This window comes from Carassius carassius, chromosome 38, assembly GCF_963082965.1.
Source record: "Carassius carassius chromosome 38, fCarCar2.1, whole genome shotgun sequence".
NCBI classification, from domain to species: domain Eukaryota; kingdom Metazoa; phylum Chordata; class Actinopteri; order Cypriniformes; family Cyprinidae; genus Carassius; species Carassius carassius.
Window position 1 is genome coordinate 3,682,693 of NC_081792.1, and position 27,791 is coordinate 3,710,483.

Genomic DNA, 27,791 nt, shown 5'->3' on the forward strand with positions numbered 1-27,791 from the left:
AATTGACAAAGCAGGACAACCACCTAGAAGTGCATTACAATAGTCCAGTCTAGAGGTCATGAATGCATGAACTAGCTTTTCTGCATCAGAAACAGATAACATGTTTTGTAGCTTGGCAATGTTTCTAAGATGGAAGAATGCAGTTTTTGTAACATTGGAAATATGATTTTCAAAAGACAAATTGCTGTCTAATATAACACCCAGATTTCTGACTGTAGAGGAAGTAACAGTACATCCGTCTAGTTGCAGATTGTAATCTACAAGATTCTGTGTAGTGTTTTTTGGTCCAATAATTAATATCTCTGTCTTATCCGAATTTAATTGGAGAAAATTATTTGTCATCCAATCTTTTACATTTTTAACACACTCTGTTAGCTTAGATAATTGGGAAGTTTCATCTGGTCTCGTTGAGATATATAGCTGAGTATCATCAGCATAACAGTGGAAGCTAATTCCGTATTTTCTAATAATATTACCAAGGGGCAACATGTATATTGAAAATAGAAGGGGACCTAGGACGGATCCTTGTGGCACTCCATATTTTACTGATGATAAATGAGATGACACCCCATTTAAGTAAACAAAATGGTAGCGATCGGACAGGTAGGATCTAAACCATCTTAGAGCCTGCCCTTGAATACCTGTATAGTTTTGTAATCGATCTATGAGTATGTCATGAACTATGGTGTCGAACACAGCACTAAGATCAAGTAAGACTAGAAATGAGATGCAGCCTTGATCTGACGCAAGGAGCAGGTCATTTGTAATTTTAACAAGTGCAGTTTCTGTGCTATGGTGGGGCCTAAAACCTGACTGAAATTCTTCATACAGATCATTTTTATGCAGGAAGGTGCTCAATTGAGCAGACACAACTTTTTCTAAAATTTTAGACATAAATGGAAGATTTGAAATAGGCCTATAATTTGCCAGTACACTAGGATAGTACACTTTGGATAGTTTTGGTTATTTTCAATGAGTTTGTGTATATGCTCTGCCCTAGCAGTTTTTAGAGCCTGTCTATAGCTGGACATACTGTTTTTCCATGCAATTCTAAAAAATTCCAAGTTAGTTTTTCTCCATTTGCATTCAAGACTACGAGTTACTTTCTTGAGAGAGTGAGTATTACTGTTATACCATGGCACTGTACGTTTTTCTCTAACCTTTTTCAATTTGATGGGGGCAACAGCTTCTAATGTATTAGAGAAAATAGTGCCCATGTTGTCAGTAATTTCGTCTAATTCATGTGTATTTTTGGGTACAAATAGCAGTTGAGATAGATCAGGCAGGTTATTTGCGAATCTTTCTTTGGTGGCTGGAACAATAGTTCTGCCCAGACGGTAACGCTGAGACATATAGTTAATATCAGTTATACGCAGCATGCACGATACAAGGAAATGGTCTGTAATATCATCACTTTGGGGTACAATATCTATAGCAGTAAGATCGATTCCATGCGATATAAGTAAATCTAGTGTATGATTAAAACGATGAGTGGGCCCGGTGACATTTTGCTTGACTCCAAAGGAGTTTATTAGGTCAGTAAACGCAAGTCCTAATGTATCATTTGCATTATCAACGTGAATATTAAAATCTCCCATGATTAGCGCCTTATCAACTGTAACTAGAAGGTCTGAGAGGAAATCTGCAAATTCTTTTAGGAATTCTGTATACGGCCCTGGTGGTCTATACACAGTAGCCAGAGCAAGAGATACATTAGATTTCTTTTGCATGTCTGACAGTGTAACATTTAGAAGAAGTATTTCAAAAGAGTTAAACCTGTATCCTGTTTTCTGGGTAACATTGAGAATATCACTATATATTGTTGGAACACCTCCGCCACGACCAGTCTGATGGGGCTCATGCTTATAACAGAAGTTTGGTGGAGTAGACTCATTTAGACCAAAATAATCATTTGGTTTTAGCCAGGTTTCAGTCAAGCACAGTACATCAAAACTATTATCTGTGATCATTTCATTTACAATAACTGCTTTGGGTGTGAGTGATCTAATATTTATGAGCCCAAACTTTAAAAATTGTTTTTGTTCATTTACTTTACATTTTTCTGGTTTAATTACGATAAGATATTTTCTAGATCCTACATTATATTTTGACCTCACTATTCGGGGAACAGACACAGTCTTAATAGTTTTTACAGCGCAAGTACTTTTATCATTTAAGCGGGTGGAACAAAACTCATCATAATAGTTATTTGAGAATTGTCTTACTAGTCACATGGAGCGAAGTGTCCTGGAGATGTTGTCAGAGAGCAGCTCCGCTCCGACTCTGCTGGGGTGTTATCCATCAGCGCGAAACAGCCTAGGACGCTCCCAGAAAAGATTCCAGTTATTAACAAATAGCAGTTTCTGTTCTTTACACCATGACAACAACCATTCATTTAAAGCAAAAAGTCTACTGAACCTTTCGTGTCCTCGTCGGTACGTGGGCAGTGGTCCTGACACGATGATCTTCGCCGCGGGCGTCGTGCTGCGAACCGTCTCGATCAGGCTGCTGAAGTCCCTCTTCAGCGTCTCCGTCTGCCGCAGCGTGGTGTCGTTAACCCCGGCGTGAAGCACGACCGCTCTGGGGCTCTCACCGGCCTTCAGGATCGCGGGTATCTGCGCAGAAACATTGAGAACACGAGCACCAGGCAAACAATGAGTGTGCACTTTACCTTCGGCTAACGTAACACTTACGTGTCGGACGATGGAGTCTCCGATGATCACAGCGTCGCGTCCTGTCTCGCGGAGGGGAGCGAAGCGGTTCCGGATGGAGATGTCGAAGGCAGGAGGGGGAGAAGTCGTCGCCCGGGACCCGGCTCGCGTCCTCTGCTGTGGATGCACCCAGGGTCCATGGTGTCCCGGCGTCGCAGTGAAGGACATCTGGGAAGATCCTGGGTGCGTCCTGGGTGCACCGTGCCTGTGCAGAGAAACACACAGAGTAGACGTGGTGGGACTGTTAGCAGCACGCTGTATACGTGCTGAATGATTCCAGCACGGCTCTCCGCTCTCTCAGCTGGGCCTGCCTTTCCTCCAGGTCGCAAATCTGCTTCCCCACGGCCTAACCCATATTGTGAGGTTATTAATGAAAGTGAGACCAATTTTTAATCCGCAAAGTTGCTGATGTAGTTTCGTCTACCGGTTCTCAGAAGAATCACACTCAGTCAGTGGTTTTCTCTCAGAAGAAAATACTTTATTTTATGGAAAACAACGCCGAGAGTCCTTGCAAGGAAATCTCTCGAATGTTTTTTGGTATCTCCTTATATACACTATATGGGGTGGTTCCACAATAGTCAAACTTTTCCTTATGATTACAATTTTAATAACTCCTTAGAGAGGAGATGCCCCCTGCTTGATTTATTCTAAAGAAAGGCCCTGTATGTATGTATGTATGACCATATGTTTGTTATCAGTTTTGTACATTCCAGCACATAGGCAACTTTCTATTTTATTGCCTAAAATTTGTGACAACCAAAATCCAACATTTTTTCTATGCATATTTCTACAGTATTATGGGAAGAAACGTACATAAATGGATTCCTCTGAGTGCCCTGAGTACAGTACAAGTGTTTTCTCTACTCCTCATCCTAAAAAAATTTTTCCGACTTCCACCCATCTCGAGCTGCCTTCTCTAGCCGCGGAGGGTGAACCCTGGCCAGCATGGATGAGTAGGTTCGAACCTATCAGAAGCTAAGGGTTCTGTAGTACTACTGCTGTCCAAAAAGTCACTTCTGGTGCGGGAAGATGTGCTGGCTTTTTGAGGAGAGAAGCAAAAAAGATCAAGCTTTCCCATACCAGGAGTCGAACCCAGGCTGTCTGGGTGAAAACCAGGAATCCTAACCACTAGACCATATGGGATTTGGACACCTTAAATTGGCCATTGGCGCACTTTCCATACATGTGGTCAGTGTGGGCGCAGAATCTTGTAGTGGCTTGTTGCTTTAGGTCTACGATTGTAACAATGTGATAATAATTTGGCAAAACAAGAATTATCCAAAAGGACGGTTTTCTGAATTACATAGTGTTGTATGCATTCAAGGGATCTGTTTTTTTTACTGACCCCGGGGGTTCAGTTTTTTTGGGCAGATTCCTGTGATTGCTGAATTGGTACATCGAACTGGTAATTAAGCTCTTTTCCAGTTGAAAATACTTGTGTCATCCATTAGAAAAGACACACTGCAACCGTTATCTAGAGGAAAAACTGCCTATCGTCACTCTGTCAAGGTACAAAAATGACATTTTGAGGGTAAAAATGAAAGTGAGACAAATTTTTAATCGGCAAAGTTGCTGCTTATTCGCTCCTTCAGGTTAAATCAGTTTACAACTTATTCTCAATGTCCAGGTGGCAATTAATGATAAGGCTTCAAAATGGAAAGCCCATGACATCAAAACCACATGGCATTACACCCTTTAAAGTAGTAAAGCAGTTACAGAGTAGAGATGAAATTGTTCAATCTAGAATCAACTGGCCCACCAGCCTGCATTTTATTACCACGTTAATCGCTGAGCTTATCTGAGAGCTTTTGTGATTAATGGCAATACCGAAGCATGTTACGCGACTCCCCATAGACATCGGAACCTCAATCTATCAGGGTTCTGTAGCCCTGCTGCTGTCCAAAAAGTCACTTCTGGTGCAGGAAGATGTGCTGGCTTTTTGAGGAGAGAAGCAAAAAAGATCAAGCTTTCCCATCACGGGAGACGACCCCTGGCTGCATGGGAGAAATCCAGGAATCCTAACTGCTAGCCCATATGGGAACTGGCCAGCTTTAACTGGGCACAAGCTTGTGGGCCACTTTCATTAAATCTGGCCAGTGTGGTTTACAGAAATAAATGGTGTTACATGCATTCAAGGGACATGTTTGTTGACTCACCCCGGGGGTTCAGTTTTTTGGCCAGAGTCCTGTGATTGCTGAATTGATACCTTGAACTGGTAATTAAGCTCTTGTCCAGGTGAAAATACTTGTGTCATGCATCTAAAAACACACATTACAACCGTTATCTAGATGAAAAACTGTCTATCGTCGGTCTGTCAAGGTCCAAAATTGACATACTAATGGCAATACCGAAGCATGTCTGTGTCTCCCCTAGACATCAGAATGGGTGTGCAGAATATGTCTTTTTTGGAAAAAAAGAAGAATGCCTGGAGATTTGCCTTTTCTTCTAGATTTTGGAGAAAAAAAAAAAAAACACAACAACAAAATAAGCCGGAGAAAAACAAGCACAGAGTGAGTCAGCCAGGAGTCGAACCTAGAATCTTCTGATCCGTAGTCAGACACGTTATCCATTGCGCCACTGGCCCACCGATAGTAGAGACTCCCGATTGCTACAGAGTTGTTGGTTTTAGATGTGACAGTGGCAAGCATTGCTGTCTGCTTATTCTCACCTTGTTATCAGGAGGTAAGCCTACCAGCCCAACAGACCACCAGCCCACCAGCCCACCAGCCCCTCCCTGGTGGTCTAGTGGTTAGGATTCGGCGCTCTCACCGCCGTGTCCTGGGTTCGATTTCCGGTCAGGGAAAGCTATTTTGGCTTCCAATTGTGGACTGTGAATTCAAGCTCTGCTAACAGCTGCGAGAGAGCCAGCTCCAAACCAAAAAAAAATGGTGAGCACTTGAAAAAAAGACCTCCTTCGAGCCAGCGACCTAAGGATTGCCAAGACTCCAACCTACAGTCCTCCACTCTACCAGCTAAGCTATCGAAGGGGCAAAATGTTAGACAGAACCTCGACATCTGGTGCAGGAAGATGTGCTGGATTTTTGAGGAGGGAAGCAAAAAGAAGCATGCGTTCCCATACCGGGAGTCAAACCCGGGCCGCCTGGGTTAAAACCAGGAATCCTAACTGCTAGACCATATGGTATTTGGACACCTTAAACTGGCCAGTGGAGCACTTTCCATACATGTGGTCAGTGTGGGCGCAGGATCTTGTAGTGGCCTGTTGCTTTAGGTCTGCGACTGTAACAATGTGATAATAATTTGTCAAAACAAGAATTATCCAAAAGGACGGTTTTCTGAATTATATAGTGTTGTATGCATTCAAGGGATCTGTTTTTTTTTACTCACCCCGGGGGTTCAGTTTTTTTTGGGCAGATTCCTGTGATTGCTGAATTGATACCTTGAACTGGTAATTAAGCTCTTGTCCAGGTGAAAATACTTGTGTCATGCATCTGAAAACACACATTGCAACCGTTATCTAGATGAAAATCTGCCTATCATCGGTCTGTCAAGGTACAAAATTGACATATTGTGAGGTTAATAATGAAAGTGAGACCACAAAGTTATTGTGGTAATAATGAAAGTTTTTTTATCCACAAAGTTGCTGATTATTCGCTCGTTCAGTTTAATGCAGATTACAATTTATTCTCAATGTCCAGGTGGCAATTAGTGATAAGGCTTCAAAATGGCAAGCCCGTGACATCAAAACAACATGGCATTACACCCTTCAAAGTAATGAAGCAGTTACAGAGTAGCGATGAAATTGTTCATTCGAAAATCAACTGGCTGCCAGCCTGCAGTTTATTTCCCCTTTAATCGCCGAGCTTGTCGGAGTGCTTGTGTGATGAATGGCAATACCGAAGCATGTTACGCGACTCCCCATAGACATCAGAACCTCAATCTATCAGGGTTCTGTAGCTCTACTTTTGTCCAAAAAGTCACTTCTGGTGCAGGAAGATGTGCTGGCTTTTTGAGGAGAGAAGCAAAAAAGATCAAGCTTTCCCATCACGGGAGTCGACCCCTGGCTGCATGGGAGAAATCCAGGAATGCTAACTGCTAGACCATATGGGAACTGGCCAGCTTTAACTGGGCACAAGCTTGTGGGCCACTTTCATTAAATCTGGCCAGTGTGGTTTACAGAAATAAATGGTGTTACATGAATTCAAGGGTCATGTTTGTTGACTCACCCCGGGAGTTCAGTTTTTTGGCCAGAGTCCTGTGATTGCTGAATTGATACCTTGAACTGGTAATTAAGCTCTTGTCCAGGTGAAAATACTTGTGTCATGCATCTGAAAACACACATTGCAACCGTTGTCTGGATGAAAAACTGTCTATCGTCAGTCTGTCAAGGTCCAAAATTGACATACGAATGGCAATACCGAAGCATGTCCGTGTCCCCCCTAGACATCGGAATGGGTGTGCAGAATATGTCTTTTTTGGAAAAAAAGAAGAATGCCTGGAGATTTGCCTTTACTTCTAGATTTTGGAGAAGAAAAAAAAAACACAACAACAAAATAAGCCGGAGAAAAACAAGCACAGAGCAAGCCAGCCAGGTGTCGAACCTAGAATCTTCTGATCCATAGTGAGACATGTTATGCATTGCGCCACTGGCCCACCGATAGTAGAGACTCCCGATTGCTACAGACTTGTTGGTTTTAGATGTGACAGTGGCAAGCATTGCTGTCTGCTTATTCTCACCTTGTTATCAGGAGGTAAGCCTACCAGCCCACCAGCCCACCAGTCCCTCCCTGGTGGTCTAGTGGTTAGGATTCGGTGCTCTCACCGCCGCGGCCTGTGTTCGATTCCCGGTCAGGGAAAGCTCTTTTGGCTTCCAATTGTGGACTGCAAATTCAAGCTCTGCTAACAGCTGCGAGAAAGCCAGCTCCAAACCAAAAAAATGGTGAGCACTTGAAAAAAAGACCTCCTTCAAGCCGGAGTCGAACCAGCGACCTAAGGATTGCCAACACTCCAACCTGGTGCAGGAAGATGTGCTGGATTTTTGAGGAGGGAAGCAAAAAGAAGCTTGCGTTCACATACCGGGAGACGAACCCAAGCCGCCTGGGTGAAAACCAGGAATCCTAACCGCTAGACCATATGGGATTTGGACACCTTAAACTGGCCAGTGGCACACTTTCCATACATGTGGTCAGTGTGGGCGCAGGATCTTGTAGTGGCCTGTTGCTTTAGGTCTGCGACTTTAACAATGTGATAATAATTTGGCAAAACAAGAATTATCCAAAAGGACGGTTTTCTGAATTATATAGTGTTGTATGCATTCAAGGGATCTGTTTTTTTTACTCACCCCGGGAGTTCAGTTTATTTGGGCAGATTCCTATGATTGCTGAATTGATACCTCGAACTGGTAATTAAGCTCTTTTCCAGGTGAAAATACGTCTGCCATCCATTTGAAAACACAAACGGCAACCGTTATCTGGAGGAAAAAATGCCTATTGTCACTCTGTCAAGGTACAAAAATGACATTGTGAGGGTAACAATGAAAGTGAGACCAATTTTTAATCGGCAAAGTTGCTGATTATTCGCTCCTTCAGTTTAACTCAGTTTACAACTTATTCTAAATGTCCAGGTGGCAATTAGTGATAAGGCTTCAAAATGGCAATCCCATAACATCAAAACCACATGGCATTATACCCTTCAAAGTAATGAAGCAGTTACAGAGTAGCGATGATATTGTTCATTCGAAAATCAACTGGCTGCCAGCCTGCAGTTTATTTCCCCTATAATCGCCGAGCTTGTCGGAGTGCTTGTGAGACGAATGGCAATACCGAATCATGTCTGTGTCTTCCCTAGACATCGGAAAGGGTGTGCAGAATATGTCTTTTTTGGAAAAAAAGAAGAATGCCTGAAGATTTGCCTTTTCTTCTGGATTTTGGAGAAGAGAAAAAAAACACAACAACAAAATAAGCCGGAGAAAAGCAAGCACAGAGCGAGCCAGCTAGGAGTCGAACCTAGAATCTTCTGATCCGTAGTCAGACGCGCTATCCATTGCACCACTGGCCCACCAATAGTAAAGACCCCTGATTGCTACAGAGTTGTTGGTTTTAGATGTGACAGTGGCAAGCATTGCTGTCTGCTTATTCTCACCTTGTTATCAGGAGGTAAGCCTGCCAGCCCACCAGCCCACCAGCCCCTCCCTGGTGGTCTAGTGGTTAGGATTCGGCGCTCTCACCGTCGCGGCCTGTGTTCGATTCCTGGTCAGGGAAAGCTCTTTTGGCTTCCAATTGTGGACTGCGAATTCAAGCTCTGCTAACAGCTGCTAGAGAGCCAGCTCCAAACCAAAAAAAATGGTGAGCACTTGAAAAAAAGACCTCCTTCGAGCCGGAGTCGAACCAGCGACCTAAGGATTGCCAACACTCCAACCTTCAGTTCTCCACTCTACCAGCTAAGCTATCGAAGGGGCAAAGTGTTAGACAGAACCTCGACATCTGGTGCAGGAAGATGTGCTGGATTTTTGAGGAGGGAAGCAAAAAGAATCATGCGTTCCCATACTGGGAGTCGAACCCGGGTCGCCTGGGTGAAAACTAGGAATCCTAACCGCTAGACCATATGGGATTTGGACACCTTAAACTGGCCAGTGGCGCACTTTCCATACATGTGGTCAGTGTGGGCGCAGGATCTTGTAGTGGCCTGTTGCTTTAGGTCTGCGACTGGTAATTAAGCTCTTGTCCAGGTGAAAATACTTGTGTCATGCATCTGAAAACACACATTGCAACCGTTATCTAGATGAAAATCTGCCTATCATCGGTCTGTCAAGGTACAAAATTGACATATTGTGAGGTTAATAATGAAAGTGAGACCAATTTTTTATCCTCAAAGTTGCTGATTATTCGCCCATTCAGTTTAATGCAGATTACAATTTATTCTCAATGTCCAGGTGGCAATTAGTGATAAGGCTTCAAAATGGCAAACCCGTGACATCAAAAAAACATGGCATTACACCCTTCAAAGTAATGAAGCAGTTACAGAGTAGCGATGAAAGTGTTCATTCGAAAATCAACTGGCTGCCAGCATGCAGTTTATTTCCCCTTTAATCGCCGAGCTTGTCGGAGTGCTTGTGAGACGAATGGCAATACCAAAGCATGTCCGTGTCTTCCCTAGACATCGTAAAGGGTGTGCAGAATATGTCTTTTTTGGGAAAAAAGAAGAATGCCTGAAGATTTGCCTTTTCTTCTGGATTTTGGAGAAGAGAAAAAAAACAAAACAACAAAATAAGCCGGAGAAAAACAAGCACAGAGCGAGCCAGCTAGGAGTCAAACCTAGAATCTTCTGATCCGTAGTCAGACGCGTTATCCATTGCGCCACTGGCCCACCAATAGTAAAAACCCCTGATTGCTACAGAGTTTTTGGTTTTAGATGTGAAAGTGGCAAGCATTGCTGTCTGCTTATTCTCACCTTGTTTTCAGGAGGTAAGCCCAACAGCCCACCAGCACATCAGCCCACCAGCACAACAGCCCACCAGCCCACCAGCCCACCAGCCCCTCCCTGTTGGTCTAGTGGTTAGGATTCGGCGCTCTCACCGCCGCGGCCTGGGTTCGATTCCCGGTCAGGGAAAGCTCTTTTGGCTTCCAATTGTGGACTGCGAATTCAAGCTCTGCTAACAGCTGCGAGAAAGCCAGCTCCAAACCAGAAAAAATGGTGAGCACTTGAAAAAAAGACCTCCTTCGAGCCGGCAACCTAAGGATTGCCAAGACTCCAACCTACAGTCCTCCACTTTACCAGCTGAGCTATCGAAGGGGCAAAGTGTTAGACAGAACCTCGACATCTGGGGCAGGAAGATGTGCTGTATTTTTGCCTTGAGGTACTCCATACTGCACTTGTGATCGATAGGATACATCTTCATTCACTGCTACGAACTGATGGCGGTCATATAAGTACGATTTAAACCATGCTAATGCACTTCCACTGATGCCAACAAAGTGTTCAAGTCTATGCAAAAGAGTGTTGTGGTCAATTGTGTCAAACACAGCACTAAGATCCAATAAAACTAATAGAGAGATACACCCACGATCAGATGATAAGAGCAGATCATTTGTAACTCTAAGGAGAGCAGTCTCAGTACTATGATACGGTCTAAATCCTGACTGGAAATCCTCACATATACCATTTTTCTCTAAGAAGGAATATAATTGTGAGGATACCACCTTTTCTAGTATCTTGGACAGAAAAGGGAGATTCGAGATTGGTCTATAATTAACTAGTTCTTTGGGGTCAAGTTGTGGTTTTTTGATGAGAGGCTTAATAACAGCCAGTTTGAAGGTTTTGGGGACATATCCTAATGACTTTATACAATTCTTCCTCTCCTATGGTAGAGAATGAGTGGAACTGTTCCTCAGGGGGTCTATAGTGCACTGTCTGATGTGATACTGTAGCTGACGGCTGAATGGTTGCAATTTTATCTCTAATAGTATCGATTTTAGAAGTAAAGTAGTTCATAAAGTCATTACTGCTGTGGTGTTGGGAAATGTCAACACTTGTTGAGGCTTTATTTTTTTTAATTTAGCCACTGTATTGAATAAATACCTGGGGTTATGTTTGTTTTCTTCTAAAAGAGAAGAAAAGTAATCGGATCTAGCAGTCTTTAATGATTTTCTGTAGGATATGTTACTTTCCCGCCAAGCAATACGAAATACCTCTAGTTTTGTTTTCCTCCAGCTGCGCTCCATTTTTCGGGCTGCTCTCTTTAGGGTGCGAGTATGCTCATTATACCATGGTGTCAAACTGTTTTCCTTAACCTTCCTTAAGCGTAAAGGAGCAACTTTATTTAAAGTGCTAGAAAAGAGAGAGTCCATAGTTTCTGTTACGTCATCAAGTTGTTCTGAGGTTTTGGATATGCTAAGGAATTTGGTTACATCAGGAAGATAACTTAAAAAGCAGTCTTTTGTGTTAGAAGTGATGGTTCTTCCATACTTGTAACAAGAAGTAGAATTTACAATTTTGGCTATATGAAGTTTGCACAGAACTAAATAATGATCTGAGATATCATCACTTGGCTGAATAATTTCAACACCATCAACATCAATTCCATGAGACAGTATTGAATCTAGAGTATGATATTTGACAATGAGTAGGTCCTGAAACGTGTTGTCTAACCCCAATAGAGTTCAGAATGTCTATAAATGCTGATCCCAATGCATCTTTTTCATTATCAACATGGATTTTAAAATCACCAACTATTAAAACTTTATCTGCATCCAGAACTAACTCGGATGTAAAATCACCAAACTCTTTAATAAAGTCTGTATGGTGCCCTGGTGGTCTGTATACATTAGCCAGTACAAACATAACAGGGGATTTATCATTAACATTTGTTTCTCTGGATAATGTTATATGAAGCACCATTACTTCAAACGAGTTATACTTGAAGCCTGCCCTCTGAGAAATCCTGAAAACGTTGTTATAAATTGAAGCAACACTTCCACCTTTGCCTTTTAGACGCGGCTCATGTTTATAACAGTGATCTTGGGGGGTGGACTCATTTAAAATAATGTAATCATCAGGTTTTAGCCAGGTTTCTGTCAAACAGAGTACATCAATATTATGATCCTGTGATTGCTGAATTGATACCTTGAACTGGTAATTAAGCTCTTGTCCAGGTGAAAATACTTGTGTCATGCATCTGAAAACACACATTGCAACCGTTATCTAGATGAAAATCTGCCTATCTTCGGTCTGTCAAGGTACAAAATTGACATATTGTGAGGTTAATAATGAAAGTGAGACCAATTTTTAATCCGCAAAGTTGCTGATTATTCGCTCGTTCAGTTTAATGCAGATTACAATTTATTCTCAATGTCCAGGTGGCAATTAGTGATAAGGCTTCAAAATGGCAAGCCCGTGACATCAAAACAACATGGCATTACACCCTTCAAAGTAATGAAGCAGTTACAGAGTAGCAATGAAATTGTTCATTCGAAAATCAACTGGCTGCCAGCCTGCAGTTTATTTCCCCTTTAATCGCCGAGCTTGTCGGAGTGCTTGTGAGACGAATGGCAATACCGAAGCATGTCCGTGTCTTCCCTAGACATCGGAATGGGTGTGCAGAATATGTCTTTTTTGGAAAAAAAGAAGAATGCCTGAAGATTTGCCTTTTCTTCTGGATTTTGGAGAAGAGAAAAAAAACACATTAGACCAGCGACCTAAGGATTGCCAACACTCCAACCTACAGTCCTCCACTCTACCAGCTGAGCTATCGAAGGGGCAAAGTGTTAGACAGAACCTCGACATATCACGGTCCTGTAGCTCTACTGCTGGCCAAAAAGTCACTTCTGGTGCAGGAAGATGTGCTGGATTTTTGAGGAGGGAAGCAAAAAGAAGCATACGTTCCCATACCGGGAGTCGAACCCGGGCCGCCTGGGTGAAAACCAGGAATCCTAACCGCTAGACCATATGGGATTTGGACACCTAAAACTGGCCAGTGGCGCACTTTCCATACATGTGATCAGTGTGGGCGCAGGATCTTGTAGTGGCCTGTTGCTTTAGGTCTGCGACTGTAACAATGTGATAATAATTTGGCAAAACAAGAATTATCCAAAAGGACGGTTTTCTGAATTATATAGTGTTGTATGCATTCAAGGGATCTGTTTTTTTTTACTCACCCCGGGGGGTCAGCTTTTTTGGGCAGATTCCTGTGATTGCTGAATTGATACCTTGAACTGGTAATTAAGCTCTTGTCCAAGTGAAATAACTTGTGTCATGCATCTGAAAACACACATTGCAACCGTTATCTAGATGAAAATCTGCCTATTATCGGTGTGTCAAGGTACAAAATTGACATTTTGTGAGGTTAATAATGAAAGTGAGACCAATTTTTTATCCACAAAGTTGCTGATTATTCGCTCGTTCAGTTTAATGCAGATTACAATTTATTCTCAATGTCCAGGTGGCAATTAGTGATAAGGCTTCAAAATGGCAAGCCTGTGACATCAAAACAACATGGCATTACACCCTTCAAAGTAATGAAGCAGTTACAGAGTAGCAATGAAATTGTTCATTCAAAGATCAACTGGCTGCCAGCCTGCAGTTTATTTCCCCTTTAAAAGCCAAGTGCTTGTGAGACGAATGACAATACCGAAGCATGTCCGTGTCTTCCCTAGACATCGGAAAGGGTGTGCAAATTATGTCCATCCATCTTCTTCCGCTTATCCGGGGCCGGGTCGCGGGGGCAGCAGTCTAAGCAGAGAACCCCAGACTTCCCTCTCCCTAGACACTTCCTCCAGCTCTTCTGGGGGGACACCGAGGCGTTCCCAGGCCAGCCGGGAGACATAGTCTCTCCAGCGTGTCCTAGGTCTTCCCCGGGGTCTCCTCCCAGTGGGACGCGCCCGGAACACCTTCCCGGGAAGGCGTCCAGGAGGCATCCGGAACAGATGCCCGAGCCACCTCAGCTGACCCCTCTCGATGTGGAGGAGCAGCGGCTCTACTCTGAGCTCCTCCCGGGTGACTGAGCTTCTCACCCTATCTCTAAGGGATCGCCCAGCCACCCTGCGGAGAAAGCTCATTTCGGCCGCCTGTATCCGGGATCTTGTCCTTTCGGTCATGACCCAAAGCTCATGACCATAGGTGAGAGTAGGAACGTAGATTGACCGGTAAATCGAGAGCTTCGCCTTGCGGCTCAGCTCTTTCTTCACCACGACAGACCGGTACATCGACCGCATTACTGCAGAAGCTGCACCGATCCGTCTGTCAATCTCCCGTTCCATCCTTCCCTCACTCGTGAACAAGACCCCAAGATACTTAAACTCCTCCACTTGAGGCAGGAACTCTCCATCAACCTGAAGTGGGCAAGCCACCCTTTTCCGACTGAGGACCATGGCCTCGGATTTGGAGGTGCTGATTCTCATCCCAGCCGCTTCACACTCGGCTGCAAACCGTCCCAGTGCATGCTGAAGGTCCTGGCTTGATGAGGCCAACACGACAACATCATCCGCAAAGAGCAGAGACGAAATCGTGTCGTCACCAAACCTGACCCCCTCCGGCCCCTGGCTGCGCCTAGAAATTCTGTCCATAAAAATCATGAACAGAACCGGCGACAAAGGGCAGCCCTGCCGGAGTCCAACACGCACCGGAAACAAGTCTGACTTACTGCTGGCAATACGAACCAAGCTCCTGCTCCGGTCGTACAGGGACCGGATAGCCCTTAGCAAAGGGCCCCGGACCCCATACTCCCGGAGCACCCTCCACAGGCCGCCGCGAGGGACACAGTCGAATGCCTTCTCCAAATCCACAAAGCACATGTGGACTGGTTGGGCAAACTCCCATGAACCCTCCAGCACCCTGTAGAGGGTATAGAGCTGGTCCAGTGTTCCACGGCCTGGACGAAAACCACACTGTTCCTCCTGAATCCGAGGTTCTACTATCGGCCGGATTCTCCTCTCCAGTACCCTGGCATAGACTTTCCCAGGGAGGCTGAGAAGTGTGATCCCCCTGTAGTTGGAACACACCCTCCGGTCCCCCTTCTTAAAAAGAGGGACCACCACCCCGGTCTGCCATCCCAGAGGCACCGTCCCCGACTGCCACGCGATGCTGCAGAGGCGTGTCAGCCAAGACAGCCCCACAACATCCAGAGACTTGAGGTACTCAGGGCAGAATATGTCTTTTTTGGAAAAAAAGAAGAATGCCTGAAGATTTGCCTTTTCTCCTGGATTTTGGAGAAGAGAAAAAAACACAACAAAAAAATAAGCCGGAGAAAAACAAGCACAGAGCGAGCCAGCCAGGAGTCAAACCTAGAATCTTCTGATCCATAGTCAGATCCATAGCGTTATCCATTGCGCCACTGGCCCACCAATAGTAAAGACCCCTGATTGCTACAGACTTGTTGGTTTTAGATGAGACAGTGGCAAGCATTGCTGTCTGCTTATTATCACCTTGTTATCAGGAGGTAAGCCCACCAGCCCCTCCCTGGTGGTCTAGTGGTTAGGATTTGGCGCTCTCACGCAGAGGCCCGGGTTTGATTCCCGGTCAGGGAAAGCTCTTTTGGCTTCCAAATGTGGATTGTGAATTAAAGCTCTGCTTACAGCTGTTAGAAAGCCAGCTACTAAACCAAAAAATGGTGAGCACTTGAAAAAAAGACCTCCTTCGAGCCAAAGTCGAACCAGCGACCTAAGGATTGCCAACACTCCAACCTACAGTGCTCCGCTCTACCAGCTGAGCTATCGAAGGGACAAAGTGCTAGACAGAACCTCGACATATCACGGTCCTGTAGCTCTACTGCTGGCCAAAAAAAGTCCCTTCTGTAAGCGTAACAATCTTCGGTATTGCTGTTTTTTTTTTTACTCACCCCGGGGGTTCAGTTTATTTGGCCAGATTCCTGTGATTGCTGGATTGATACCTTGAACTGGTAATTAAGCTCTTGTCCAGGTGAAAATACTTGTGTCATGCATCTGAAAACACACATTGCAACCGTTATCTAGATGAAAATCTGCCTATCATCGGTCTGTCAAGGTACAAAATTGACATATTGTGAGGTTAATAATGAAAGTGAGACCAATTTTTAATCCGCAAAGTTGCTGATTATTCGCTCGTTCAGTTTAATGCAGATTACAATTTATTCTCAATCTCCAGGTGGCAATTAGTGATAAGGCTTCAAAATGGCAAGCCCGTGACATCAAAACCACATGGCATTACACCCTTCAAAGTAATGAAGCAGTTACAGAGTAGTGATGAAATTGTTCATTCAAAAATCAACTGGCTGCCAGCCTGCAGCCAAGAGTCGGACCTAGAATCTTCAGATCCGTAGTCAGACGCGTTATCCATTGCGCCACTGGCCCACCAATAGTAAAGACCCCTGATTGCTACAGAGTTGTTGGTTTTAGATGTGACTATGGCAAGCATTGCTGTCTGCTTATTCTCACCTTGTTATCAGGAGGTAAGCCCTGATAAATGCCGAGCTTATCCGAGAGCTTGTGTGATGAATGGCAATACCGAAGCATGTTACATGACTCCCCATAGACATCGGAACCTCAACCTATCAGGGTTCTGTAGCTCTACTGCTGTCCAAAAAGTCACTTCTGGTGAAGGAAGATGTGCTGGCATTTTGAGGAGGGAAGCAAAAAAGTTCAAGCTTTCCCATACCGGGAGTTGACCCCTGGCCGCATGGGAGAAAACCAGGAATCCTAACTGCTAGACCATATGGGAACTGGCCAGCTTTAACTGGGCACAAGCTTGTGGGCCACTTTCCATAATCTGGCCGGTGTGGTTTACAGAAATAAATAGTGTTGCATGCATTCAAGGGACATGAAAAACTGCCTATCGTCGGTCTGTCAAGGTACAAAATTGACATATTGTGAGGTTAATAATGAAAGTGAGACCAATTTTTAATCCGCAAAGTTGCTGATGTAGTTTCTTCTACCGGTTCTCAGAAGAATCACACTCAGTCAGTGGTTTTCTCTCAGAAGAAAAGACTTTATTTTATGGAAAACAACGCCGAGAGTCCTTGCAAGGAAATCTCTCGAATGTTATTTGGTATCTCCTTATATACACTATATGGTGCGGTTCCACAATAGTCAAACTTTTCCTTATGATTACAATTTTTATACCTCCCTAGAGAGGAGAGGCCCCCTGCTTGATTTATTCTAAAGAAAGGCCCTGTATGTATGTCTGACCATATGTTTGTCATTTGTTTTGTACATTCCAGCACGTAGGCAACTTTATATTTTATTGCCTAAAATTTGTGACATTTTGGTGAACATGCACCACTTGTGGTGAAATTAACCAAAATCCAAAATTCTCTATGCATATTTCTACAGTATTATGGGACAACACTTACAAAAATGGATTCCTCGGAGCTTGCAGAGTACATCCGATGAGACTTCAACCACGAAATCGCTAAAATGTATCTGTCCAGTGAACCATTAGGAAGGGTGTGCTGAATAAATGGCAAATGGGAGGGTTTTTTTTTTAAAATGTCCATTTACAATTTATTCAGCGGGACCTCCGTAGTGCACCCGTGGACATAAATTTTTATGCAAATTCTACAGTATTATGTGACCAAACTTACAAGAATGGACTCTACTGAGCGTGCTTTGTACAGTAGAGGTGTTTCCATTAACAATATTGCACTCATTTGAAATAAATCAAGTTAAATAGATTAGGAATAAGTGCAAACATATCTATATAGAAAGATTCTGTATGTGATTGTAACCGGATGCCCCATTTGGATAAATAAATTCATTTTTGAGGTTTGTGCTCATGTAGTACGGGGTTATAGCTCAACAACAGAGCATTTGTCTGCAGATCAATAGGTCTACGTTTTGGATCTGGCTTGCTTGACATAATCAACGACATGATTTCAAAGTGAGTCTGTAATCAAGTCGTCCACAGTTCAAATCTGGGTGTCTCCTTTGGACTTGCCTTATTTGGAGGTTTTGAGTTGTAGAGTTGCTGATTCTGATTTGGAGTAACCAAAGACCTGAGTTTACAGTGAAGGAGTCAATGTTTGATATTGTTGAATCGTAGGATCTAACTTAATCTTTGGCTCGAAGCACAGAAGTCTGTAGGGGTATAGCTTAATGAAAGAGCATTTTTCTGCAAAGATATGGGGGCATAGTTAAGTGGTAGAGCATTTGAGTGCAGATCAAAAGGTCCACGGCTCAAATCCGAGTGCCGCTTATGGATTTGGCATATTAGGAATAAGAGCAAACATATCTATATAGAAAGATTCTGTATGTGATTGTAACTCAGTGGCACATCCTCTCGAGAGGTTCTTTTTTGTATCTGGCATGCTTGTCATATCCAAAAACTTTATTCAAAAGTGAGTCTGTCATCTTGTGTGAGGCGATGATCCAGGGAGGCTGTGGGGGTATAGCTCAGTGGTAGAGCATTTGACTGCAGATCAAGAGGTCCCTGGTTCAAATCCGGATGCCCCCTTTGGATTTGGCATGTTAGGAATATGTGTAGCCATATCTTCCTGCCTTTTTTTGCTCATACTGTACGGGGTTATATCTCAATGGCACGGCGTTTGATTGCAGATCAAGAGGCCCCAGGTTCATTCCCTGTGCCTAATTTGAGCTTGGCATATTAGGAATAAACAAATCCTTGACATAAATTCATTTTTGAGGTTTGTGCTCATGCAGTACGGGGTTATAGCCCAACAACAGAGCATTTGTCTGCAGATCAATAGGTCTACATTTTGGATCTGGCTTGCTTGATATAATCAATGACATGATTTCAAAGTGAGTCTGTAATTAAGTAGCCCACAGTTCAAATCTGGGTGTCTCCTTTGGACTTGTCTTATTTAGAGGGTTTGAGTTGTAGAGTTGTTGATTCTGATTTTGAGTAACCAAAGACCTAAGTTTACAGTGAAGGAGTCAATGTTTGATATTGTTGAATCGTAGGATCAAACTTAATCTTTGGCTCTAAACACAGAAGTCTGTAGGGGTATGGCTTAATGAAAGAGCATTTTTCTGCAAAGATGTCGGGGCATAGTTCAGTGGTAGAGCATTTGAGTGCAGATCAAGAGGTCCTCGGTTCAAATCTGAGTCAGTTTATGGATTTGGCAGATTAGGAATAAGTGCAAACATAGCTATATAGAAAGATTCTGTATGTAATTGTAACTCAGTGGCACATCCTCTCGAGAGGTTCTTTTTTGTATCTGGCATGCTTGTCATATCCAAAAACTTTATTCAAAAGTGAGTCTGTCATCTTGTGTGAGGCTATGATCCAGGGAGTCTGTGGGGGTATAGCTCAGTGGTAGAGCATTTGACTGCAGATCAAGAGGTCCCTGGTCCAAATCTGTGTGCCCCCTTTGGAATTGGCATGTTAGGAATATGTGTAGCCATATCTTCCTGCCTTTTTGTGCTCATACTGTACAGGGATATATCTCAATGGCACGGCGTTTGATTGCAGATTAAGAGGTCCCAGGTTCATTCCATGTGCCTAATTTGAGTTTGGCATATTAGGAATAAACAAATCCTTGACATAAATTCATTTTTGAGGTTTGTGCTCTTGCAGTACGGGGTTATAGCTCAACAACAGGGCATTTGTCTGCAGATCAGTAGGTCTACATTTTGGATCTTTCTTGCTTGACATAATCAACGACATGATTTCAAAGTGAGTCTGTAATCAAGTCGTCCACAGTTCAAATCTGGGTGTCCCCTTTGGACTTGTCTTATTTGGAGGTTTTGAGTTGTAGAGTTGCTGATTCTGATTTGGAGTAACCAAAGACCTGAGTTTACAGTGAAGGAGTCAATGTTTGATATTGTTGAATCGTAGGATCTAACTTAATCTTTGGCTCAAAGCACAGAAGTCTGTAGGGGTATAGCTTAATGAAAGAGCATTTTTCTGCAAAGATGTGGGGGCATAGTTCAGTGGTAGAGCATTTGAGTGCAGATCAAGAGGTCCACGGTTCAAATCTGAGTGCCGCTTATGGATTTGGCAGATTAGGAATAAGTGCAAACATATCTATATAGAAAGATTCTGTATGTGATTGTAACTCAGTGGCACATCCTCTCGAGAGGTTCTTTTTTGTATCTGGCATGCTTGTCATATCCAAAAACTTTATTCAAAATTGAGTCTGTCATCTTGTGTGAGGCGATGATCCAGGGAGGCTTTGGGGGTATAGCTCAGTGGTAGATAAGATAAAGATAAATATAAAATATACTTTAATGTCCCCCAGGGGGGAAATTTGTCTTGGGCTACAGTCACTGCGACACACACTTACAACGTACCACATAAAAAATACACAGAATATAAACAATACAAACATGCGTCATTACACTGTATCGTGAAAATTAAAAAAATTAATTTATAATAATAATTGCACCACACAGTGGGGATAAAAAGTATACAAGTAGGTAACCGTCATTTGCTACTGTTTAGCATCTTAATGGCAGCTGGGATGAATGAGTTTTTATACCTCTTTAACCTGCAGTACGGCATTCTAAATCGTTTACCTGAGGGTAACAACTCTATTTCCTTATTCAGAATGTGGGATGGATCATCCAGAATCTTATTTGCCTCCCTGAGCACAGATTTTTCATACAGTGACTGAAGGTAATCAATCAATCAATAAAAACACCCAGATACTTATATGACGTAACCTGGCGTATTGGTTTGTTATGAATAAGTACAGGATTAGGTTCACAGATTGATCTTGGGTCAAATATCATCTCCTCTGTTTTAATGACGTTAACCATCAGATGGTGAGCATCACACCAGTCCACAAACTGTTTAATTTCTGAATGGTAGGAGACTGTGTCTTGGTCTCGAAACAATAAGCTAAGGATAGCAGTGTCATCAGAGAATTTAACAATATAATTGTGTGGATGTTTACTCACACATTCATTGGTATAGATAGTAAAAAGGACAGGGGAGCTCACACAACCCTGTGGTGCCCCCGTGCTGATGGATTTGGGATCTAAGACTGCCTTGTGTACTTTAACATATTGTGTCCTGTTAGTTAAAAAGGAGTAATACCATTCAACAATAAAAGAGCTTACACCCATATTTTTAAGTGTCTCAAGTAAAATAACTGGCTGAATCGTATTCAAGGCCGAACTAAAATCTATAAAAAGTAAGCGTGCGTAGGCCTTCGGGTCCTCCAAGTGCTTAAGGTCTAGGTGGGTGATGCTACTTATAGCATCATCTGTACTCCTACCCCGTTTATAGGCAAACTGCCAGGGATCTAACTTTTTGTTAACCTCAGTTTTTAAAAGAGACACCATATATTTCTCAAAACACTTCATTACAATGGATGTCAATGCTACTGGTCTAAAATCATTGTTCTCCTTGGGACAGGGTTTCTTTGGTACTGGAATAATAACAGTCTTTTTCCATAGGGCTGGGATGATGCGAGAGTCAAGTGATCGCTGAAAGATAGGACACCAGGCTGGAACAAGCTCCTCCGCACATGTTTTCAGTAAGCGGGCAGAGATTCCATCTGGACCCTTAGCCTTCCTAGTACACTGATGCTGGAACAGTGACTGTATCTGTAACCAGTCTATCTCATGTCCTATGTTCAAATCCGTGCTGATGAAGTTTAGGATACTAGTGCAATCATTGTTAAAATCCTGAGTTTGAAATCTAAGGTAAAAGTCATTAAATTCATTAGCTTTCATCCAGTCATCTGTAGTGGTTATATGTACTTTGTGACATGTTAGTGATAGTTTTCATTGAGTCCCAGAGTTTTTTCGAATTTGTGGTTGTAAAGTGGCTTTCAATTACTTCCTTTTGCTTCTTTCTGGCTTTATTAAGCAGTTGGTTCAGTTCCTTTTGCACCACTTTTAGCTCAATTCTGTCATTATTTCTAAAAGCTACCTTTTTTCGATTTTTGCAGTCTTTTATTTCCTTGGTTACGTAAGGCTTATTATTTGGGTAAACCACAACCTCTTTCTTTGTAAGGACGCTATCTATGCAATAATTTATATAGTCTGTGATTGTCTCTGTTGTAACATCAATGCCTGTGTTGTGAAACACACTCCAATCTGTACACAAGAAGCATCCTTTTAGTGTTTCTATCCCCTCATCAGACCACACACTGACTGTTTTCACTTGTGGCTTGCTGCGTTTCAGCATGGTTTTGTAGATGGGAATTAAGTGAATCACGTTGTGGTCTGAATTGGCCAATGGGGCTTTTGGTTTGGCTACATAGGCATTTTTAACATTGCCATAACATTTGTCAATAGTCTTGTTTTCACGTGTGCTACACTTGATATATTGTTCAAACCCAGGGAGTGCTAATTCAAGTTTACAGTGGTTGAAGTCGCCCACTACAAACACGGGGGCGCCCGGAGCGCGCTGCAGTTCTTGGTGTACACAGTCAGCAATGCAAGCTGCGGCCCTAGCTGCATTCCCGCTGGGAGGAATGTACACAACGCACATGGCCACACTTCCGAACTCCCTTGGGAGGTAAAACGGTCTCATAGTCAAATGCAAAATCTCGACATCCGGACAGCAAAGTGTTTCCCTAACTGTGTACTGTTTGCACCAGTTGCCGCCACCTCTCGTTTTTCCGGATTGTTCAGTCCTTTCTGCCCTGACAAGTGAAAATCCATCGATGTCAATCAGAGAGTTTTGGATATCCCTGTGTAACCACGTTTCCGTGATCACCATTAAACTTGAGGTGCGATACTCAGAGCATGTTCTGTTATTAATCCGAAGTTCTTCTATATTAGCTCGAAGTGATCTTGCGTTGCATAATATCATTGAAGGTAGAGGAGGCTTACTGCCTCTCCATCGTAAACGCTGACGCGCTCCACCACGCCGACCCCTTTTCCTCGACCGCCCTGGCCGAGCGCTCACGCAGGCTGGTAAATCCACAGGTGGAAGATGGGACGGTCGGAGTGCCAGCAGCGCATCTCGGGTGTAGGTAGTAAGATGCTGGGCCTGGATGCCCGCTGAATAAGTTTGGCATGGTACACATACTCCGACAATGAGCAAGACAAGATATATGTAATGAATAAATCTTGCCATGTTGACTTCACGTTCCCACAGCGCAGCAACACATTCACAAACATACAAGCCAACGCAACCAACAAGCAAACAAAAACAACCAACAAACAAAATGACGATCGCAGTAAACAGCGTGCCCGGGTCGCAAACAGAGCAGCGCCACCGGAAGACTGCAAAAAGTGGTAAAGCATTTGAATGCAGATCAAGAGGTCCCCGGTTCAAATCCGGGGGCCCCCTTTACATTTGGCATGCAGTACGGGTTATAGCTCAACAACAGAGCATTTGTCTGCAAGTCAATAGGTCTACTATTTTGATCTGGCTTGCTTGACATAATCAACGACATGATTTCAAAGTGAGTCTGTCATCTTGTGTGTGGCTATGATCCAGGGAACCTGTGGGGGTATAGCTCAGTGGTAGAGCATTTGACTGCAGATCAAGAGGTCCTTGGTTCAAATCTGGATGCCACCTTTGGATTTGGCATGTTAGGAATATGTGTAGCCATATCTTCCTGCTTTTTGTGCTCATACTGTACAGGGTTATATCTCAATGGTACGGCGTTTGATTGCAGATTAAGAGGTCCCAGGTTCATTCTATGTGCCTAATTTGGGCTTGGCATATTAGGAACAAACAAATCCTTCACATAAATTCATTTTTGATGTTTGTGCTCAGGCAGTACGGGGTTATAGCTCAATAACAGAGCATTTGTCTGCAGATCAATATTTCTATGTTTTGGATCTGGCTTGCTTGACACAATCAACGACATGATTTCAAAGTGAGTCTGTAATCAAGTCGTCCACAGTTCAAATCTTGGTGTCTCCTTTGGACTTGTCTTATTTGGAGGGTTTGAGTTGTAGAGTTGTTGATTCTGATTTGGAGTAACCAAAGACCTAAGTTTACATTGAAGGAGTCAATGTTTGATATTGTTGAATCGTAGGATCTAACTTAATCTTTGGCTCTAAACACAGAAGTCTGTAGGGGTATGGCTTAATGAAAGAGCATTTATCTGCAAAGATGTGGGGGCATAGTTGAGTGGTAGAGCATTTGAGTGCAGATCAAGAGGTCCCCGGTTCAAATCCAAGCACAGTTTATGGATTTGGCAGATTAGGAATAAGTGCAAACATATCTATATAGAAAGATTCTGTATGTGATTGTGACTCAGTGGCACATCCTCTCGAGAGGTTCTTTTTTGTATCTTGCATGCTTGTCATATCCAAAAACTTTATTCAAAATTGAGTCTGTCATCTTGTGTGAGGCTATGGTCCAGGGAGTCTGCGGGGGTATAGCTCAGTGGTAGAGCATTTGACTGCAGATCAAGAGGTCCCCGGTTCAAATCTGGGTGCCACCTTTGGATTTGGCAGGTTAGGAACATGTGTAGCCATATCTTCCTGCCTGTTTGTGCTCATATTGTATGCGGTCATATCTCAATGGCACAGCGTTTCATTGTAGATCAAGAAATCCCAGGTTCATTCCATGTGCCTCCTTTGGGCATATTAGGAATAAACAAATCCTTGACATAAGTTCATTTTTGTGGTTTGTGCTCATGCAGTACGGGGTTATAGCTCAACGACAAAGCATTTGTCTGCAGATCAATAGGCCTACATTTTGGATCTGGCTTTGCTTGACATAATCAACGACATGATTTCAAAGTGAGTCTGTAATCAAGTCGTCCACAGTTCAAATCTGGGTGCCCCTTTGGACTTGTCTTATTTGGAAGTTTTGAGTTGTAGAGTTGTTGATTCTGATTGGGAGTAACCAAAGACTTGAGTTTACCGTGAAGCAGTCAATGTTGGATATTGTTGAACCGTAGGATGTAACTTAATCTTTGGCTCTAAGCACAGAAGTCTTTGGGGGTTTGGCTCAATGAAAGAGCATTTTTCTGCAAAGATTTGGGGGTTTGGCTCAGTGGGAGAGCATTTGACTGCAGATCAAGAGGTCCCCGGTTTTGCAGATTAGGAATAAGTGCAAACATATCTATACAGAAAGATTCTGTATGTGATTGTAACTCAGTGGCACATCCTCTCGAGAGGTTCTATTTTGTATCTGGCATGCTTGTCATATCCAAAAACTTTATTCAAAATTGAGTCTGTCATCTTGTGTGAGGCTATGGTCCAGGGAGTCTCTGGGGGTATAGCTCAGTGGTAGAGCATTTGACTGCAGATCAAGAGGTCCTTGCTTCAAATCTGGATGCCCCCTTTGGATTTGGCAGGTTAGGAATATGTGTAGCCATATCTTCCTGCCTTTTTGTGCTCATACTGTACGGTGTTATATCTCAATGGCACGGCATTTGATTGCAGATCAAGAGGTCCCAGGTTCATTCCATGTGCCTAATTTGGGCTTGGCATATTAGGAATAAACAAATCCTTGACATAAATTCATTTTTGAGGTTTGTGCTCATGCAGTACGGGGTTATAGCTCAACAACAGAGCATTTGTCTGCAGATCAATATTTCTATGTTTTGGATCTGGCTTGGTTGACATAATCAACGACATGATTTCAAAGTGAGTCTGTAATCAAGTCGTCCACAGTTCAAATCTGGGTGTCTCCTTTGGACTTGTCTTATTTGGAGGGTTTGAGTTGTAGAGTTGTTGATTCTGATTTGGAGTAACCAAAGACCTAAGTTTACAGTGAAGGAGTCAATGTTTGATATTGTTGAATCGTAGGATCTAACTTAATCTTTGGCTCTAAACACAGAAGTCTGTAGGGGTATGGCTTAATTAAAGAGCATTTATCTGCAAAGATGTGGGGGCATAGTTGAGTGGTAGAGCATTTGAGTGCAGATCAAGAGGCCCTCGGTTCAAAATCGGGTGCAGCTCATGGATTTGGCAGATTAGGAATAAGTGCAAACATATCTATATAGAAAGATTCTGTATGTGATTGTAACTCAGTGGCACATCCTCTCGAGAGGTTCTTTTTTGTATATGGCATGCTTGTCATATCCAAAAACTTTATTCAAAATTGAGTCTGTCCTCTTGTGTGAGGCTATGGTCCAAGGAGTCTGTGGGGGTATAGCTCAGTGGTAGAGCATTTGACTGCAGATCAAGAGGTCCCCAGTTCAAATCTGGGTGCCCCCTTTGGATTTGGCAGGTTAGGAATATGTGTAGCCATATCTTCCTGCCTTTTTGTGCTCATACTGTATGCGGTTATATCTCAATGGCACAGCGTTTCATTGTAGATCAAGAAATCCCAGGTTCATTCCATGTGCCTCCTTTGGGCATATTAGGAATAAACAAATCCTTGACATAAGTTCATTTTTGTGGTTTGTGCTAATGCAGTACTGGTTATAGCTCAACGACAGAGCATTTGTCTGCAGATCAATAGGTCTACGTTTTGATCAGATGCAACTACACTCACAATTTAAAAGATACATTATTCGTATGCTTGGCGAAAGAGATGTGTTTTTAATCTAGATTTAAACAGAGAGAGTGTGTCTGAACATTATCAGGAAGGCTATTCCAGTGTTTGGGAGCCAAATGTGAGAAAGCTCTACCTCCTTTAGTGGACTTTGCTATCCTAGGAACTACCAAAAGCCACTAGCCAGTGCAGAGACTGTAAAATTGGGGTAATATGATCATATTTTCTTGACCTCGTAAGGACTCTAGCTGCTGCATTTTGGACTACCTGTAGCTTGTTTATTGACAAAGCAGGACAACCACCTAGAAGTGCATTACAATAGTCCAGTCTAGAGGTCATGAATGCATGAACTAGCTTTTCTGCATCAGAAACAGATAACATGTTTTGTAGCTTGGCAATGTTTCTAAGATGGAAGAATGCAGTTTTTGTAACATTGGAAATATGATTTTCAAAAGACAAATTGCTGTCTAATATAACACCCAGATTTCTGACTGTAGAGGAAGTAACAGTACATCCGTCTAGTTGCAGATTGTAATCTACAAGATTCTGTGTAGTGTTTTTTGGTCCAATAATTAATATCTCTGTCTTATCCGAATTTAATTGGAGAAAATTATTTGTCATCCAATCTTTTACATTTTTAACACACTCTGTTAGCTTAGATAATTGGGAAGTTTCATCTGGTCTCGTTGAGATATATAGCTGAGTATCATCAGCATAACAGTGAAAGCTAACACCATGTTTCCTGATGATATCTCCCAAGGGTAACATATAAAGCGTGAAGAGTTGCGGCCCTAGTACTGAGCCTTGAGGTACTCCCTTGTGATCGATAGGATACATCTTCATTCACTGCTACGAACTGATGGCGGTCATATAAGTACGATTTAAACCATGCTAATGCACTTCCACTGATGCCAACAAAGTATTCAAGTCTATGCAAAAGAATGTTGTGGTCAATTGTGTCAAACGCAGCACTAAGATCCAATAAAACTAATAGAGAGATACACCCACGATCAGATGATAAGAGCAGATCATTTGTAACTCTAAGAAGAGCAGTCTCAGTACTATGATACGGTCTAAATCCTGACTGGAAATCCTCACATATACCATTTTTCTCTAAGAAGGAATATAATTGTGTGGATACCACCTTTTCTAGTATCTTGGACAGAAAAGGGAGATTCGAGATTGGTCTATAATTAACTAGTTCTTTGGGGTCAAGTTGTGGTTTTTTGATGAGAGGCTTAATAACAGCCAGTTTGAAGGTTTTGAGGACATGTCCTAATGACAATGAGGAATTAATAATAGTCAGAAGAGGATCTATGACTTCTGGAAGCA

The 27,791-nt window shown here is 42.8% G+C and overlaps 11 non-coding genes across 11 annotated transcripts; 7 read left to right on the top strand and 4 right to left on the bottom strand.

Moving 5' to 3' along the window:
* Nucleotides 1-5,222: 5,222 nt before the first annotated feature.
* trnar-acg (transfer RNA arginine (anticodon ACG)) lies at nucleotides 5,223-5,295 on the bottom strand. Its single transcript has one exon. It is a non-coding gene; the product is annotated as a tRNA-Arg (tRNA).
* A 147-nt stretch (nucleotides 5,296-5,442) lies between these two features.
* Nucleotides 5,443-5,514, top strand: trnae-cuc (transfer RNA glutamic acid (anticodon CUC)). The gene has a single exon. It is a non-coding gene; the product is annotated as a tRNA-Glu (tRNA).
* A 1,939-nt stretch (nucleotides 5,515-7,453) lies between these two features.
* On the top strand, nucleotides 7,454-7,525 carry trnae-cuc (transfer RNA glutamic acid (anticodon CUC)). The gene has a single exon. It is a non-coding gene; the product is annotated as a tRNA-Glu (tRNA).
* A 1,128-nt stretch (nucleotides 7,526-8,653) lies between these two features.
* Nucleotides 8,654-8,726, bottom strand: trnar-acg (transfer RNA arginine (anticodon ACG)). Its single transcript has one exon. It is a non-coding gene; the product is annotated as a tRNA-Arg (tRNA).
* Nucleotides 8,727-9,961: 1,235 nt separating this feature from the next.
* Nucleotides 9,962-10,034, bottom strand: trnar-acg (transfer RNA arginine (anticodon ACG)). The gene has a single exon. It is a non-coding gene; the product is annotated as a tRNA-Arg (tRNA).
* Nucleotides 10,035-10,205: 171 nt separating this feature from the next.
* Nucleotides 10,206-10,277, top strand: trnae-cuc (transfer RNA glutamic acid (anticodon CUC)). Its single transcript has one exon. It is a non-coding gene; the product is annotated as a tRNA-Glu (tRNA).
* Nucleotides 10,278-13,046: 2,769 nt separating this feature from the next.
* trnae-uuc (transfer RNA glutamic acid (anticodon UUC)) lies at nucleotides 13,047-13,118 on the bottom strand. The gene has a single exon. It is a non-coding gene; the product is annotated as a tRNA-Glu (tRNA).
* Nucleotides 13,119-18,515: 5,397 nt separating this feature from the next.
* On the top strand, nucleotides 18,516-18,587 carry trnac-gca (transfer RNA cysteine (anticodon GCA)). Its single transcript has one exon. It is a non-coding gene; the product is annotated as a tRNA-Cys (tRNA).
* A 4,917-nt stretch (nucleotides 18,588-23,504) lies between these two features.
* Nucleotides 23,505-23,576, top strand: trnac-gca (transfer RNA cysteine (anticodon GCA)). Its single transcript has one exon. It is a non-coding gene; the product is annotated as a tRNA-Cys (tRNA).
* An 805-nt stretch (nucleotides 23,577-24,381) lies between these two features.
* trnac-gca (transfer RNA cysteine (anticodon GCA)) lies at nucleotides 24,382-24,453 on the top strand. Its single transcript has one exon. It is a non-coding gene; the product is annotated as a tRNA-Cys (tRNA).
* A 1,654-nt stretch (nucleotides 24,454-26,107) lies between these two features.
* Nucleotides 26,108-26,179, top strand: trnac-gca (transfer RNA cysteine (anticodon GCA)). Its single transcript has one exon. It is a non-coding gene; the product is annotated as a tRNA-Cys (tRNA).
* The last annotated feature ends 1,612 nt before the right edge of the window (nucleotides 26,180-27,791 follow it).